The 6357-nt window shown below is 40.5% G+C and overlaps 1 pseudogene; it reads right to left on the bottom strand.

The window, feature by feature from the left end:
* Nucleotides 1-234: 234 nt before the first annotated feature.
* On the bottom strand, nucleotides 235-1835 carry LOC124241304 (suppressor of cytokine signaling 6-like; annotated as a pseudogene).
* Between the last annotated feature and the right edge of the window lie 4522 nt (nucleotides 1836-6357).

Raw genomic sequence — 6357 nt, 5'->3', positions numbered from 1 at the left:
GCACGTTGATGAAAGATAATGCACACTTCTAAAAGCTCAAGACTTCTCTTTTTAAAAAACCAAAATAAACCCAAGACACCTTGCCAACATTTCCCCATCCCTAAACAAACTGATTACACATAAAACTGAAATAGTACAGCAGCAAAAGAACTGATAGCAATTAAAGTTTGTAAACTGTATTTCAATCTCTTTTTCTTATTCCCAAAGTGCAACATGCAGGGTTCTCATCATCTTTCAGTAGTGCTTCTCCTGTAAATAATCCTTCATTTTGTTTGGCAAAGGCAGTTTCTGAATTAAGTCTCTTCTGGTGTACTAACGTATGACAAACCGACACAGGTACTGCAGGGAGTGCACCTGCATGAACCGCAACACCAGACTGGTCAGTCTGACAGGGTACGTCGCAGAGCCAGGCAATCGAGACTTTGAATAACAAAAAGCTCCATTTTCAGAGTCCCTGACTGAATGCTCAATTAGATCAACTATAGACGATGTCCTTCCACGTCTGGTTGTTCATAAACGCTAAGCCTACAGTTTGAGTGTTCATTTCTAGTGTGAAGTGTTTTGCCATGGGAGCTCAAGCTCAAGCTTAAAAGATAATGGTGATCAGAACTATGCCAAACAAGAAAAGAACCATTTGGCACATTTGCCAGCTTCCCTTCTGCCTCCCAGTGTGTGATCGGTCCCCAGTACCACCCTTGTTTTGCAAGTTTTTTCGGCTCCTCAGTAAGGCCTGTCACAACCATGGGACCACTACTCTGCACTGAGTCATAAACTCTTGCAACCCCAGGGGCAGAGCTAGGATCAAAATTCAAATGACAGCGCATACTTTCAGCCACGTGGGCATCTGTGCCGGTGAGCCCGCTGAAGTTCCTCTGGATCTGACTAGTCTGCATTGGAGGTAGCAAGGGTGAGAGTGGAGGGCCGTCATCATGACTTGCTCTTGGGCTCTGCAACATGACTCCTGTGGGGGAAATCAACAAGCCATTCACAGACTGATCCACAAAGATCTCCTGGGCCACGATGAGGTCCTGTTCTACCTGATACTCAACTTCAGAGAAGGAGCTCCCTCCGACTTGAGGAGGGACTGCAGAGACTTCCATGGGAGAAGAACTGTCCAGACAATAGCTACGCACTCCTTCCAAAGGGTACATCCCCTCATCTAAAGGCACAGTATGCTGAATGTTGTCCTGAGACATAAGTCCAATAGCTACAGGCACACGTTCATCACGGTGAAGATGCAAGTCCATTCTGAGATTCCGAACTCTTCAGGGAATTACTGTGTTCTTGGCACCCAGTTTCAGACTGAAGGTCGTGAAAATTCTTCCGAACACCATTCAGTGCTGGGCTTGGACTGGAAGCGTGACCCAAGGCTTTGACTCTCACCTCCATCTTGATACACGTCTCCTCAGAGTTGGTAGGTCGAAGAGGCCATGAGTAGGGCTGTAGTGATGGCTGCGGAGGGAAGTGGACCTCATTGGCCTTTGAGCTCTTGCATCTTTAAAGACGGGTGCTGAGGAGGAGGAGCAGGTGTCCTCATAGGCAGAGCTCCCAGAGGGCGTAGTGTCCTTGCCTTTCTGCATCTGTTTCGCAGAGAACTGTCTTTTTAACGTACCCATGAGGCTTTCACTTTTGGATCTATTTTCTCCACCTTTTTCATCTTCACTGTTGATATCACAGCTGGCCATATCTTTACCATAGCAACTACCAAATAAGGAATTGCCTTTTCCAAAATCACTGGCTAGTGATGGTTGTTGTACTACCATGAAAACGGTTTCTTCTTTACTTTTATTCAAGTTGAAAGACTTCTGGAAGGTTTTAAGACTAATTTTCTTCATTATGACTAGTTGCCTAATCCAAGGGGATCAATTTCTCTCTGGAATATTATCCTCAAACATTTTGGAGAGGCTGCAGCGCTGCATCTATGTATTTTTCCAGCTTCATTTACCCTTTGAAGACATTATCTGTTGGAAAATTTCGTGATGGCATAGTGACACCTTCAGGGTTTACTGATGCCCAGATAATTGTCTTCCAGGCCTTCAGAGCACTTGGATCTTCTCTTCTTTCTTCTCTATTACTCAAGAGTCGGCTTCCAGGGAATAGTTACCACCCGCCAAACATAGTCTCCAAGTGTGACGTCTGACGGCCACCTGCTCAGCTTTCTGACCCAGTGCTGGCGCGACTGCTACGTTGGGCCCTCTTCTCCCAACTCATCCTCCCGTTTCCCTCCTCCTCTTCTTCCTCTTCCTCTTTCTCCAGGAGGGGTGTGCAGCCGCACCACTGCCAATGGGCTGGGACTGAGTTTTTTTCTTTAGATGGATTGCTTTAATGGAGTATCAAATATATCAGATATTGAGCCAGCCCTGCATTCCTGGGATAATTCCCACTTGGTTGTGGTGTATAATTCTTTTTATATATTGTTGGAATTAATGTCATTTTTGTTGAGGATTTTTGCATCTATGTTCATGAGAGATATTAGTCTGCAGTTTTCTTTACTTGTAATGTTTTTGGTTTGGTATTAGGGTAATGCTGCCTTCATAAAGTGAGTTAGGAAGTATTTCCTCTGCTTCTATCCTCTGAAAGAGATTTTAGAGAATTGGTATAATTTCTTTCTTAAATGTTTGGTAAATTTCACCAGTGAATCCATCTGAGCCTGGTGCTTTCTGTTTTGGAAGGTTATTAACTATTAATTCAATATTTAATAGGTATAAGCCTATTCAGATTGTCTATTTAATCTTGTGTGAGTTTTGGCAAATTGTGTCCTTCAAGGAATTGGTCCATTTCATCTAGGTTATCAAATTTGTTGGCACAGAATTGTTCACAGTATTCTTTTATTATCCTTTTAATGTCCATGGGATCTGTAGTGATGTCCCTTCTTTCATTTCTGATATTAGTAACTAGTGTCCTTTTTTTCTTAGTTATCTTGGCTAGGGGGGTGATCAATTTTATTGATCTTTTCAAAGAACCAGCTTTTGGTTTCATTAATCTTCCCTACTAATTTTCTATTTTCAATTTTATTGATTTATGCTCTAAATTTTATTATTTCTTTTCTCTTCTAAATTTGAATTTAATTTGCTCTTCTTTTTCAAAAGTTTCCTAAAATTGAAGCTTTGATTTTAGATCTTTGTTCTTTTCTAATACATGCAGGTAATGCTATAAATTTCCCTCTAATTGCTTTTGCTGCATCCCACAAATTTTAATAAGGTCTATGTTCATTTTTATTTTGTTTAAGGAATTTTTAAATTTCTCTTGAGATGTCTTCTTTGACTCATTTTTTAAGAAGTGTGTTGGTATTTTCTGTTATTGATTTCTAGTTTAATTCCATTATGATCTGAGAGCAGATATTGTATGATTTCCATTTTTTTGAGTTTTTTAAGGTCTATTTAATGGCCCTGATTGTGATCTGTCTTGGTGAATGTTCCATGTGAGCTGGAGAAGATTGTGTATTCTTCTGTGGTTGGATGAAGTAGTCAATAGGTGACAGTTATTTCTAGTTGATTGTGGTGTTGTTGTTGAGTTCAACTATATCTTTATGCATTTTCTGTCTTCTGGATCTGTCCATTTATAATAAAGGGGTGTTGAAGTCTCCAACTGTAATAGTGGATTCATCTACTTTTCCTTGCAGTTCTATCAGTTTTTGCCTCACATGTTTTGATGCTCTGTTGTTAGTTGCATACACATTAAGGGTTGTTATGACTTCTTGGAGAATTGATCCCTTATCATTATGTAATACCTTTCTTTATCTCTACTCTTAAAGATTGGCTAAAGAAATTCTTTAGATTTACATTGGTCCTCTTGTGGTTGACCCCATCCTTGAAGGAAAAGAATTTTTGCTGCTGGAGTCACACTGTTTAGGCCCTGTGCCCTCTGTTTCTCACAGACATGGAGATTTCATCATGTTCCTGACTCAGTTATCTTCACTGATGTGGCTGTGGACTTTACCTGAGAGGAGTGGACTTTACTGGACCCAACTCAGAAAAATCTATACAGAGATGTGATACTGGAGAGCTACAAGAACTTAACCACAGTAGGGCATTTTCTATTAATACATCTTCCCCTGTGAACAGAATATCATTTGTTCAAAGCCAATCTGATCTCTCAGTTGGAAGAGGAAGAAGAGTTGAGGACAGTGGAGAGAGGAGTCTTCCAAGAAAAGAATCCACAGTGGGTGGGAACTCTGATTGGAAGCAAGATGGGAAAGTCTTCAGTGAACATTCATGCCTTAAGACAACAGAAGAACTCAAAATGGAGGGAACACTTATAAGGATAATCAGTATAGAAAGCATCTACTGGAGAGAAATTTTCCAGGTTCAATCAGTGGGAAAAAGCCATCAGCCTGACTCCAGATATTGTGTACTGGAAGACTAGCATGCAAGACAAAGCCTTCAAATGCAGTGATGGTCAGAAAGCCTTTATCAATCAGTCTTACCTTCAAGCACAAATTCACAGTGGAGAAAAACTATGAATGGAAGGAATGCTCAAGATGTTTTATTCACTCCTCAAGCCTTGGTGTGCATGTAGAAACTCACACTGCTAACAGTTGTTATGAACATAAGGAATGCAGAAAATCCACTGAATGATCCACGTACCTTAACGCTCATGTCCAAGTTCACACTTGGACAATTAAAGAACAAAACTATTTAACCATAAGGAATGTGGGTAGGCCTTTATTAAGTCTTTCAAACTTGTTGAACATATAAAAATTCACACTGGAGAGAAGCTCTTTGTATGTGAGACATGTGAAAAATCCTTTAGAAATTCCTCATACTTTCATGTACACAATCAAATTCAAGCTGGACTAGAACCCTATAAATGTAAGAAACGCAGGAAAGGCTTTAAACATTCTGTGCCTCTTAATGTTCACATACAAACTTACACTGGACAGAAGCCTTTTAAATGTGACAAATTTGGAAAAGTCTTTGCTACTGCCTCAAATCTTATTAAACATTTAAGATCTCATGCTGAAGAGAAGCCTTTTGAGTGTAATGTATGTGGGAAAACAGTTCTTCATACCTAATCATTCATGAGTGTACTCACACTGGAGAGAAACCCTATAAATGTAAGGAATGTGGAAAAGGCTTTAAACACTCTTTGCCTCTGAAAGTTCACATGCAAACCCCCATTGGAGAGAAACCCTATGAATGTAAGGAATGTGGGAAATCCTTCACTCAATCCTTAGGGCTTATTGACCATATAAAATTTCATACTGGAAAGAAGCCTTTCAAATGTGATACACTTGGGACAGCATTTACTCTTTCCTCACTTTTTTTTTTTTGAGGAAGATTAGCCCTGAGCTAACTGCTGCCAATCCTCCTTTTTGTGCTGAGGAAGACTGGCCCTGAGCTAACATCCGTGCCCATCTTCCTCTACTTTATATGTGGGACACCTACCACAGCATGGCTTGCCATGCAGTGCCATGTCCACACCTGGGATCTGAACTAGTGAACCCCGGGCTGGCAGAGCGGAATGTGTGTACTTCACTGTTGTGCCATTGGGCAAGACCCTTTTCCTCACATCTTAATAGAAATTTTAGAACTTATGCTGGACAGAAGTCTTTTGAGTGTAACATATGTAGGAAAACATTTACCAGTTCTTTTTACTTTATGATTCACAAATGTATTCATACTAGAAAGAAACCCTATAAATGTGATGCATGTGGAGTAGGTTTAAACGTTCTGTGCACCTGAACATTCATATGTGAACCCACAGTAAAGAGAAACCCTATGAATGTAGGGAATGTGGGAAAGCCTTCATTCAGTCCTCAGGCCTTACTGAACATATAAAAAGTCACACTGGGGAGAAGCGTTTTAATTGTGGCACATGTTGGAAAGCTTTTTCTACTTCCTCAGATCTTATTACCCATTTTAGAACTCACACTGGAGAAAAGCCTTTTTTGTTTTTTTCAGTTGTACATTTTTGTTAGTCATGTTGTGGGTACACCACTTCCCCCTTTGTGCCCTCCCCCCACCCCCCCTTTTCCCTGGTAACCACCGATCAGATCTCCTTGTCAATATATTAACTTCCACCTATGAGTGGAGTCATATAGAGTTTGTCTTTCTCTGACTGGCTTATTTCACTTAACCTAATACCCTCGAGGTCTATCCACGTTGCTGCGAATGGGCCAATTTTGTCTTTTTTTATGGCTGAGTAGTATTCCATTGTGTATATATACCATATCTTCTTTATCCAATCATCAGTTTCTGGGCATGTAGGTTGGCTCCACGTCTTGGCTATTGTAAATAATGCTGCGATGAACATAGGGGTGCAAGGGACCCTTGGGATTTCTGATTTCAGGTTCTTAGGATAGATACCCAGTAATGGGATGGCTGGGTCATAGGGTATTTCTATTTTTAACTTTTT

This window comes from Equus quagga, chromosome 6 (assembly GCF_021613505.1).
Source record: "Equus quagga isolate Etosha38 chromosome 6, UCLA_HA_Equagga_1.0, whole genome shotgun sequence".
Lineage (NCBI taxonomy): Eukaryota > Metazoa > Chordata > Mammalia > Perissodactyla > Equidae > Equus > Equus quagga.
The sequence above is the reverse complement of the archived record's forward strand: the minus strand, read 5'-3'. Positions and strand labels throughout refer to the sequence as shown.